Source organism: Eulemur rufifrons, chromosome 8, assembly GCF_041146395.1.
Source record: "Eulemur rufifrons isolate Redbay chromosome 8, OSU_ERuf_1, whole genome shotgun sequence".
Classification (NCBI taxonomy): domain Eukaryota; kingdom Metazoa; phylum Chordata; class Mammalia; order Primates; family Lemuridae; genus Eulemur; species Eulemur rufifrons.
In genome coordinates, this window is record NC_090990.1 from 16,947,487 (window position 1) to 16,958,975 (window position 11,489).

Consider the following 11,489-nt stretch of genomic DNA (forward strand, 5'->3'; position numbering starts at 1 on the left):
GGGAGGCCCTGGGGGTCTGGTCTAATCTGTTCCGTCCCTGCTGGTCTCAGCCCTCGGCTCCAGCCAGGGGTCCCTCCCCTGTGCCCTCCCCAACCCCCCCACACCTGCTCACCCCAGTTGCCCTCCCTCCCCACCGCCCAGCACTCAGCCCGGCCCCCAGGGCCCTCCCAGCCTGCCCAGGGGCCTCATGCTCCTTCACTCATCAATGCCACCTGCAGGGGGCTGCCCCATCCTGGGACCCCCACTGGACCCTGAGGGCAGAGCCCTGGGCCTCCTTCGGGTCTTGTTACTGTAGTGCCCAGCAGAGGACAGGGTAGATACCCAGGGGGACTTTTGTGATTGCTGAGTTCAGATGATCTCATGTCAAAATGCCTCGGAAGGGCCGGGTGCAGTGGCTCACGCCTGTAATCCTAACACTCTGGGAGGCCAAGGCGGGAGGATCGCTCGAGGTCAGGAGTTCGAGACCAGCCTGAACAAGAGTGAGACCCCGCCTCTACTAAAAAAATAGAAAGAAATTAACCGGACAACTAAAAATATATATAGAAAAAGTTAGCCAGGCATGGTGGCGCATGCCTGTAGTCCCAGCTACTCGGGAGAGAGCCTGAGGCAGGAGGATTGCTTGAGCCCAGGAGTTTGAGGTTGCTGTGAGCTAGGCTGATGCCACTGCACTCTAGCCCAGGCAACAGAGTGAGACTCTGTCTCAAAAAAAAAAAAAAAAAAAAAATGCCTCGGAAGACCTCAGGTTATGAGAGCCTGCCAGGCCCAGACTCACTAAAGACAGGGGTGGCCAGCCTGAGGCTGAGGGTGCAGCTCAGGGCCCAGCCATGCCCAGAGCCAGGGCCCCCTCCCCCAACCACATAAGGTAGCTCTTGCTGTCATATGGCAGGACTCCCCGGGTGACGTTTTCCACAAGCAGTGGACACATTCATGAGATGGGTTGGTGGGCAGATGACACATTAATGAAGAAAATTATTCCATTTCTGACGAGGAAGGCGAGTCTCAGGTGGGACTCTACATCTTTGACATCTTTCTAACATCTTTGCTCGCCGCCCCTTTGAACGCAGAGGCACAGAATCCAGCCAGAAGTTGATAGCACCGCTGGGGCGACAGCGTAGCGCCTGTAACATTTATGGCAATCATGCTGTTTCCCATTTACGGAGTTGCCTTTGAAAACAAATGATTTGAGTAAAGATGAGTTGATTTTTCAAAAAACACCAAACAGCTGTCAGTACAGGCAAAAGTGAAAGTGGTTTGGAATGTCAGAGGTTTGGGAAACTCGGAGCCCGAGGTTTCTGGGACCAGGGAGGTGATGCGGTCTAGTCCTGGTTTTCTCCTGGTGTTGACAAGTCGGAAGTGACTCACAGGTGGCGGAGTCCTTGTCTCGAGAAGCATCCGGGTGTCAGGCTCCCGGTCTCCAAAGCAACAGTGGGGAGGGGAGCTGGTGGCCAAGACGGCTGGCTCCTGGGCGGAGGCCGGGCCTCAGGCTGTCCCCCTGACGCTGCGTCCTCCTCAGAGTGGGAGCACGGCCCGCAGGGCCTGGGTCTGCTGGGGCCTTCTCTATTCCCCACCCCCTTCCCCATGGCTTTTCCCAGAAACCCCTCGGATCACAAATAGGGGTCTGATTCTCTGGCTCTGCTTCTCCCTCCCCTCCTGTGAGCTGCAGACCCCCCTGCTCTTCCAGGTAAGATGGAGGTTCCCGGACACAGAGCTTCTTCACCTGCCCTGGGTCTCCCCTTCCAGATTCAGCCCTCTCCATGGCTCCCAGCTGCTAAGAGAAGCCCTTAGTGCATCTGAGGTTGTTTTCTGGCACTTTCCTTTAAAACACCACCGCCGCCTCCTATATCTGTTGGGAATCACGTAGAACAGTCCAGGACTAAGGTGAGAGCAGTCAGCTGCCTAGTGTGCAAAATTTATGAAAGCACCCTCATCCTCAGTGACCCCCTGAAAATGAGTGCCTCCTGGGCTTTTGTGCCCAAGGCCTCACACTAGTCCCAGTCCTGTCGCAGAACCCCAGAGAATGAAAACGTGCTGGTTAGAAGGATGTTCTGGGGGTCACTGGGGCTCTGAGACATTCTCACAGCAGTTACCACCTTGGGAAAATACAGCATCCCCAGGAGGCTGGTCAGAAAGACTGCAGCCCAAACAGTTGTGGGGGTTGTGCACTGCACAAGGGCATGAAACTAGGAGGGGTGGCTGAAAGCCAGCCTGTCCCCACGCTGTCTGAGCATGAGGGAAGGGGCACCTTTTCATATTTTCTCCACTGGTGAGGGAACCTTTCAGTACTTCCAGCAAGGGTGTCAGATGTGCTAGTGACAGCCCTGTGGACCCTGTGAGGAAATTAAAAAAGGGCAGGGACTCACCCTAGAACACACAGAGCAGGGCCAGGACCCACGCTTCTTGATTCTTTATTATTTTATTTTATATTTATGATTCTTCTACTTCTTATCACTCTAGTGAAATATGTTGGGGAACTGGGCATTCCTCATAGGCAGAAGCAGATCTAGAATATGATGTTTCTTTTACACTTTTTTTTTTTTTGAGATGGGGTCTCACTCTGTCACCCCAGGTAAAGGGGAGTGGTGTCATCATAGCCCACTGCAACCTCAAACTCCTGCACTCAGGTAGTCCTCCTGCCTCAGCCTCTCAAATAGCTGGGACTACAGGTGCTTGCCACCACACCCGGCTAATTTTTCTACTTTTTTTTGTAGAGACGGGGTCTTGCTCTTACTCAGACTGGTCTCGAACTCCTGACCTCGAGGGATCCTCCCGCCTCGGCCTCCCAAAGTGCTGGGATTACAGGCGTGAGCCACCTCACCTGGCCAATGCTCCTTCTTGCCTGCCCCTCCCCTCCCCTCCCCCGCCAGGGCAGAGGTCATTCCCTCCTCAATGTCTCAGCAGCTGGACTGGCCTGTAGCCTTTGTCTGCCTCCCCAGCTGGACTGTGAATTCCTTGAGGGCAGAGACCATGTCTGTGTGGCGCAGGGTCTCAGGACGGGCTGGTCACTTGTAAGTGCACTGTGCATGTATAATCCACATGTCTTGGGACCCCTTGGGGTCCAGTCTCAGCACCATGTGGCAGGGCATTTAATAGGACACAGACCATTAACCAAAAGTAATTTTAAAATAATTCCATCTGTTACTTGTGTCTCTCTATTATTCTTAAAATCCTCCTCCCTGTGTCTCTGTCTTTTTTCCTCTCACAGGCCCTCTTTATCCATTTTCTCCCTCCTGGTACACAAAACCTGGAAACCAAGTTGCCTAAACCCAAACTGGCCGTTGAGAGAAAGAGGGGACAGGTGCTGCACATCAGCTGGTTGTCTGCAGAACCACTCCACCCCCCCCCCCACCCGACTCCACTTCCCAGCCTCCCTTGCAGGAATGGCCGGAGACAGAGTCCTTGTCATTGGAATGTGAATGAAAGTGATGGAAGCCTCTTCAGGCCTCAGCTCTGAGTCTCTGGGCGTCCTCTTTTCTTCCCTGCCGGCTGAACCCAGACTGGCCATCAAGGTGACCATCAAGCTTTGCAGGACGGAAGAGTCACACTGTGGAAGGAGCCTGGGTCTCTGAATGACTGCGTGGAGCCGAGGGGCCCTCCAGACCTGGAAACTCCCCCAGGGATGTTCTGTGAAAGAGAAATACACTTCCGTATTCTTTAAGCTGCTACACTGGGGGCCCTTCGTCTTGGCAGGTTAATCTTACCCCCAGGTAATCGAGCAGGGAAGGAGAGAAGCTCTCCAAGTAGTTGAAACCAGAATGCTCTTTAGCAGAAAGGGGGAGTGGAGTCTGGAGTTAGTCCCACGTTTCAAGCTTTGTCCCAGCACGCGCGCAGAATGAGTCAGTGGCCACTGCAGTTGCTGTGAAGCTGTTTCTTCTGCTAAAGCGGAGGGGGAAAGAGTGGGGCCATGGGGCAGCAGGGGTGCAACTGCTGGCAGCAACTCACGTACAGTGGAAGCACCTTCGTTTTACCCAGCATTGTTCCTCTAAAGCAGTGGTCCCCAACCTTTTTGGCACCAGGGACCAGTTTCATGGAAGACAATTTTTCCACGGAAGGGAGCAACAGGGAGCAGCTGTAAATGCAGGTGAAGTTTCACGCGCTCACCAGCTGCTCACCTCCTGCTGTGCACCTCCCTCCCCTCTTCCTCAGTTTCATGGAAGACAATTTTTTCACTGATGGGGGATTGGGGGGAGGGTGGCAGAGCTCTGAGGCCCAGTCCCTAACAGGCCTTGGACTGCTACCGGTACGCAGCCCAGGGGGTGGGGACCACAGCCCTAACGGACTCAGGCCTCTTTCTTGGAAGGAAGGCAGGGCAGAGCACCCCTACCCCCCTTTCACAAGGGCCTCCCCAGAGGAGAGTGGCTGGCTTGCCCAGGGTCCCCCTGGCTGTTAGAGGCGGAAGGTGCCGAGGAAACCCCAAGTGAGGATTTAAAGCCTAAAAGGATTTAAAACTGGAAACAGATGGGGACAACAGCAAGAGAAGCTTTCCGAGGTGGAAAGATTAATTCAAGAAGCTGCAGCCAAAGACAATGGATGGAAATGACCTAAGGAATCCCAGGAAGCAGGGAAGCCTGGGGGTCCGGCGCCTGGTGAGCACCTGCAGCTGGCAGGGCAGCCGCCTCCTCACACACCCACGTCCTGGGGCTGGCAGGAAGCAGGAGGGCTGAGCCACTGAGGCCTGGGAGGGATGCAGGGACCCCCACATTCCGATTGGAAATGTCTGAGCCAAAACGGACAAAGCACAGGGACAGGACTGATGCCCAGACTGCTGGGCAGCAGAGGGACTGTGCCCAAGTGGGCCCAGATAACACCCACACATTCCATACTCCTGAATGTGTACTGCGCACCTACTATGTGCTGGTATACAGAGCGTCAGGATGCAATCAATGCTATTTAAAACAAAACAACCACAGGAAAAGGGGGGCTGGGAGTGATGGAGACAAGGCTGGCTACATACTTCGCAGAGTCCCAGGGCAAAAATGAAAACGTGGGACTCCTTGCTCAAAAAGAAGAGAAAAAGAGCCATTAAAGGTACATGTGTGATTTTTTTCTTTCTCCTGAGGTTTCTCTCTTGACTTGTCACTGTGTTTTTTATTTGCCATTAATGTCATTCTAAGGAAAGAAAAACTAAAAATGTAAATTAGTAGCACGAGGCTTACCATTCATCTTTATATTATGCAATTTCAGTTTTGAATGCAAATATCAAAGCATTTAACTTGTATGTAGCATCACAGAAATTACACAATTTGTATGTCATGGCTCATCCCCGAGGATGGCTAAAGCTGGCCAGAAAAGACAACATAAGCCAGACCCAGGAAGACTGGAAGGAGGCAGAAACCATGCCCCCTGCACAGGTGAGGGAGCACTCCTGGGGACACGGGTGTCCTGAGCGCAAAGACCCTCCTAGGTGCCCAGCCCCACAACAGGAGACACACCCATTCTCTGGAGCCCGACAGGCCAAGTTCCCCTGGCAAGTTCCCCCTCCGGCCAGACACTGGACTGATGCCTGGGAACCCGGATGTGGGTGGGGTCTGCAGAAGTCAAGCCAGGCGTCTCCTTCCCACAAGTCCACTGCCCCAGCCCTTGGCAGATGGGCCACACCCAAGGGTCTTTAAGCCTGGATGGGAGTGTTTCTCCCACTGAGAGGTGGCCTCTGGTGCTGCCAGCCCAGGGTGGGGACAGCTGCTGCCGTGCCCTGCCCAGGAGGATATAGGGTGCCTGCACCCGATCCCAGACCATGTCCCGCACCCTTCTGCCTGGGCCCAGGGTTCTGCCAAGCACAGAAGACAGCACAGTTGTGGAGTGAGGGCAGGCGGGGGAGGCTGAGTGGGGCCTGAGATGCCAGCAGGTGGGGAATTGCTGCAGAGCTGGGACAGACTTCAGCTGAGGCTCCAAGTCCCTGGCGCAGACTCCATTGTCCCATCAGACTTCACCTACAAAACACAGATTCAAAGACAGAATTATGAAGAACTGCAGGACGGTGGTGGCAGAACATAAAACACGGGGCCCTTCTGAGCATGGGGGAGGGAAGGAGGCCAGGGGAGGTTCTGCATGAGCTTTCTTTGATCCCCACTGCGACCAAGGGACACTGTGACCAGGTTTAGCTTGATTAGCTTGCAACAGCTGTGGGGACAGGGCTATTGCAAATTGGCCCCTGTCGGCTGCAAGGGTAGCCCCCCTTGCCCAGGCCCCCAAGAGTCACTGATGGATGGATCTGCCAGGCCTGTTACCTCGGCCTCTGTTCTTCCTTCCAAGGGAGGAGACAGATGAACAATTTCACAGACTTTCATGCCAGAGAACAAAGGGGCTGGAGGCTTGGGGGAGGGGGATGAGTGAGGACCTCAGTGTGGGGCTTGGCTGACCCTCTGGCCCTTCCCTGGGTGGCCCTCCATGTGCTGGCTGGGCAGAGGGCATGGGAGGCAGCCTGTCCCTCAACGGGGGCCCAGTCCTGCTGTGGCTGCTCTTCTGTTCACGGCAGTCACACCCAGCGGGGTGCAGGAGCCGGGTGGCTCACAAAAGCAGGTTGTTGAATATTCAGGAATTTTGCAATTTTGGTAACTTGAAATTGGCCACAGTGGGTGTATTTACACCATGGAAATTGGCAAACACTACAAATCAGGATAATGGTTGTTTTTTCTTCCGGAAAACAGGTTAATCAGCACTTTACTGACAAGGTAGCTACAGCCACCAGCACTGTGGGGCAGGGAGCAGCCAGGGACTCACATGCAACCTACACTTCTGTGCAAGCCCTGGCTGGGCACCAAAATCATCCAGGTAAGTCAGACACTCTCAAGTGTCCCTGCTCTCAAGGAGCAACCAGCCTAGTAGGAAGACAGGAACACAAGGTAGAAGGTTATGAACCAAAGGCATACTATTAACAGCAGCTGTCATATCTTACGTCTCCACTATGTGCCATGGTGCTGGCAACTTTTCACACATCATCTCTAGACTCCACTGTACAGGTGGGAAAAACGAGGCTCCACAGTGTCAAGTCACCTGCCTGGAATTACAAAGCTGGCAAAGTCAGGCCAGAAACCCACACCGTTCTGACTCCTGAGCCTTAACCGCTGCAATGTCTCCCACCTCCACATGTCACACTTCAGGTGGAGCAGGGGGCAACTAACGCTGCCCAGGGCGGGTGCGGGGGTGGCACTGGGAAAGGCTGCCTTGACGTTTATTCTGGGCCTTGAAGCATGAATGGGAGTTTGGCAGTTGGAAGGCAAAGTGGGTGAGGGAATTCCAGGTAGAAGGAGCAGCATAGGCAAGAGCATGCAAGGCTAAGAGGACATAGAAAGTTCGGGGGAAGGGAGAGCAGTGTGGTATCGCAAGGGTGGGTAGCTGGGGAGGAGGCCAGATGGGACGGTCTCTTGGGATTTTAGTGATAAGAGCCTTGAAAGCCGGTTTGGTGATCTGGTGTTTATCCTGCAGGCTTTGCAGAAGTTGAAAGTTCCTGGAAATAAAACCCTAGAACTATATAAATATTATGGCAAGATTGCTACCATGTCTGTTTTAGAAGTCCCCTAAAGTAGCGCTTCTCAAAGCATCTGTGGAGTGGGACCGTCTTTTAACAATTTCTGATCTACCACAGACCAACACTTTTGTAAAATACAATGAAAATGAATTGCTAGAAAAATAAAATCGAAAAAGAAGACCAATACAAGTCTAATTTTTTAAATGAGATTCAACAGGCATAAAATTACTTTATCAAATTGCTCTACAGACACTAATACTAATTATAGAAAGGAAAAAAATATTGCTCTACAAGTTTTCAACCCTTAGTGTCTGTACTCACTTTGATAGGTTTGGGCTTATCCAGGGGTCTCTGGCACAGGCACAGATTTAGGACAAAGGCAGGTTGTCCTAGTAAGAGCTAAGTGCTCTTAAACGAATCCCATTTTAGAGGGGAGGACCCTGCTGCTCAGAGACTGCAGGTAGGTAGCCTGCCCAGGATGACACCGCCGCTGAGCCAGGGCTGGGACGCAAACCTGGGGCTGTCTCTTATACTCCACCAGTCTGGTAGGGGCCGCCCAGTCCCTCAGCAGAGCCCCTTTGGCCTGGCCTCTTCACCTTGTCCCTCCTCTGACCTCCTCTCAGCACAAGGTCAAGATCCCTGCTGATGGGGAAGCGGAAATGAAGCCAATTTAAGAAACGAAGTTCCTTGCTCAGAGTCCCACTGCAAGAGGGTGGCAGAGGCGGCCAGCCCCCAGGTCTCCTGACACCAGCCTGTGCTCAGTCACAGCACTTGCTTGCCTCATGTCTGTGCAGTGACCTCCAGGCCAGACAGTGCCAAGGAGAGTAAGGGAAGGAGGGGCAGGAAAAGGCAGGGGACTCATCAATTGCTGGCAATTACACGGGTGCGTTGTCATTCTTAATTAGCTCAGGGCTCCACAGCCCAGAGCTCTCCCTGTGGTTGCCCAGGCAGGGGGAGGAGACAGCTACTGGTCCCACCAAGAAGGACAGACTGGAGGGGTAGGGGCCAAGGGGCCCCCCAGGAGCACCTCCCACCGCCCCATTAGGCGCTGCTGTTCCTCCAACTGCAGAGGGTCACCCACTTGCCAGACACACTCTGAGAACCAGAGGACAGAGGTGAAGTCAAGCCTGTGGGTGTGCCGGACGCCTCCTCTGTGCCAGGCGCTGGGGGCCAGCTGCTCCAGGGGACCCTGGGGTGAATGATGATTCCCAGCCCCTTTGCTTGAGGCAGGCTCAGCCGCCGGGAGAGGCAAATGGCTTCACTAATAACCGTAAAATGACTGATAACAAGAGTTACCATTTACTGAGCGCTTGCCACGTGCCAGGCACGGGGCTAAGCATTTTCCACATATTATCCCACAGAAGCCTTACAAAGCCCTCTAAGATGGGTATCATGCCCATTGCACAGATGAGGAAACCGAGGCTCGGAGTTAGCTAAGGTTACATATACATACGTGGAGGATTTGGTTTTAAAGCCCAGGTATGTGGAACTCCAAGGTCAAACAGTTGTTGCTTAGGAGTGTGTGTGTGTGTGTGTGTGTGTGTGTTGGGGAGAGAATATTGGTGTGCCGGTGGGCTGTGCTTGTGGGTTTGGGGAGGAGGCCAACTAGATGTTCTGGGCAAAGGAGGGAGGCCAAGAGAGTTGAGGAGGCAATCTGGCTGGATGTTTCTGGAAAAGAAAGCAGTGTGGGAAGGGTCTGGGGAGGAAGGGGTCCAGAGGAAACTGGTCAAGTCAGTGGCCACAGCAGGCAGGAAGGCCCTGAAGTTGGGGTAGGTCAGAGCCAGAGCCACGTCTAAGCAGGAGGCCCGGGGCCCCTGACTCACCAGTAACCGGCTCCCTCTGACTCCCTGGAGGAGGGCTGTCGCAAACTCAGGCTTGAGGAAGGGCGGGGCAGCCCTGCCCTGCCCGCTGAGGGTGCAGTGGGCGCCCTGGGGTGAGGCTGGACTTCCCCCAGCTTAGACTGGGCCAGGCTGGTTCCAATCCCAAGAAAGAGCTTCCTTCCCTGGGGACTATCCAAGAATCATGATAATAATAACCACTCCAGCCATTTCATCTTCATTGTTCATGCAATTAGGAAAGTCACTTCAGTGTTATTAAAATATGCAACATATATAGCACTTACTATAGGCCAGACATAATTCTAAACATGTCACAAACATTAACTCTTTCAATCCTCAGGACAACCCCATGAGACAAAATTCTCATCATCTTTGTCTGGGCTGTTCCGATGAAATAGACCAGTGGCTTATAAACAACAGAAATGTATTTCTCACAGTTCTAGAGGCTGGGAAGTCCAAGATCAAGGCGCAGGCAGATCCTGTGTCTGGTGAGAGCCCGCTTTCTGGTTCATAGACGGTTATCGTCTCACTAGAACCTCACATGGCAGAAGGGGGCAGGGACCTCTGGGCTTTCTTTTATACTAATGCCATTCACCTCCCAAAGACCCCCCTCTCCTAATTCCATCACTTTGGGGATTAGGATTTCAACCTAAGAAGTTCAGGAACATAAACATTTAGTCCTTTGCACCAATTTTACATTTTTGAGGACACTGAGGCATGTGGGATTTAAATGACTTGCCTCAGGCCATGAAGTAAAGAAGTGGGGGAGCCTGGACCCCAGGCTCCAGCATCCACGTGTTTAACTGCTGTGCTCTGCTGTCTTCCCCCCACACACACACACCATAATTCCCATTTTACAGATGAAAAAGTAGGTGAAGGAGTTGGCTCAGGGGAGTAGGGAGTACAGACCACTTGAGGAAACCAGGGCTTCTGATCCCAGCCTGGGCTCTGTCTTGGTCCCACTGCAAGCCCAAGGGACAGTTGGGGGGAGGCTGAGACCCCTGCCAGCTCCCTGGCACCCACATCTCATTGGGGTCCCATGGGCCCACTGGGGGAGAAGTCAGTAAGATTGCAGCTCTGATGCCATTTTACTAAAGACAAAATCCAGTTACTCCCACAGAGAGCTTCCCCTTCCCCTTTTATTGCTTTTTTTTTCCTGACTACTAAAAGGATACATGATCATTGTAGAAATTGCAAAGTTAGAGCAGATAAACAAAAAACCAAAACAAACAAAAAAACAGAAAAGAAAAGAAAAATCACCTTAAAACTTCCTCTTGAATACTGGTGTAGTTTCAGGATTTCTTTGCTCCTTCCCAGTTGTCATACGCAGCCAAGGTGGGAGGCCAGGAGACCTGGCGTCTGGTCCTGGGTTGCTGTGTTACCCTGGGCAATCCCCGCCCCTCTCTGGGCCTGAGGCTCCTCATCTGTGAAATGAGGGTTTGGGCACAGTGACCTCAGAGGAGGCCCCTCACAGCTCTGACCTTCTGTTTCTGCTTCTGTTTCTGGGGCCAGCAGAAGGGGCACTGGCAGGCTGCCCCTCTGCAGGGCATGCATGGCTGACAGCTCCCAGCAAGTCACCTCCGGCAGGATGTGAAGGCCGGTAAACAGTCTTCGCTGCACGCACAGCATTCCCAGGCCTGCCTGCTTACCGCGCCCATATGGTGCCCCCTGCCAGCCGGACACCACCAGCTGCCCTTGGCCAGCCAGCCCGGGGTGACCGCTTCTCCTCCCCGCTCCAGAATGCTCTCTCTCCTGTGCCAGGACCCAGCTTGGGGTAAGAGAGCTGGGGGGCTCCGCCCTGTGGCGCCACCTACCCACTGCCACAGCCCTTTGTGGGAGAAGGCAGCCTGGTGTGGTGGAAAGTGAAGCGGAGAGCAGGGGGAAAGGGGGGGACGACAGAAGCACTGACTGCACCCCAACTCCATTTGGACCCCTTGCTGGGCATTTGGGCTTCAGAAATGAATCGGAAAAACTTGCTGCCTTTGGAGGGTACAAAGTCCAGGGGAGGTGAGAAGAATAGAATCAGGCAGCAGCAACACTTGTGACGCTGAAGGTCCAGGACTGTGGGAGCCCACAAGGGGAAACCTAATCTATGGGTGGTAGTCAGGGAAGGCTTCCTGGAGGAGGCAACTTTAAAGGTGGGTTCCCAAGGACAGGTTCAGCCTTTCTAACTCCTGTTGTAATAT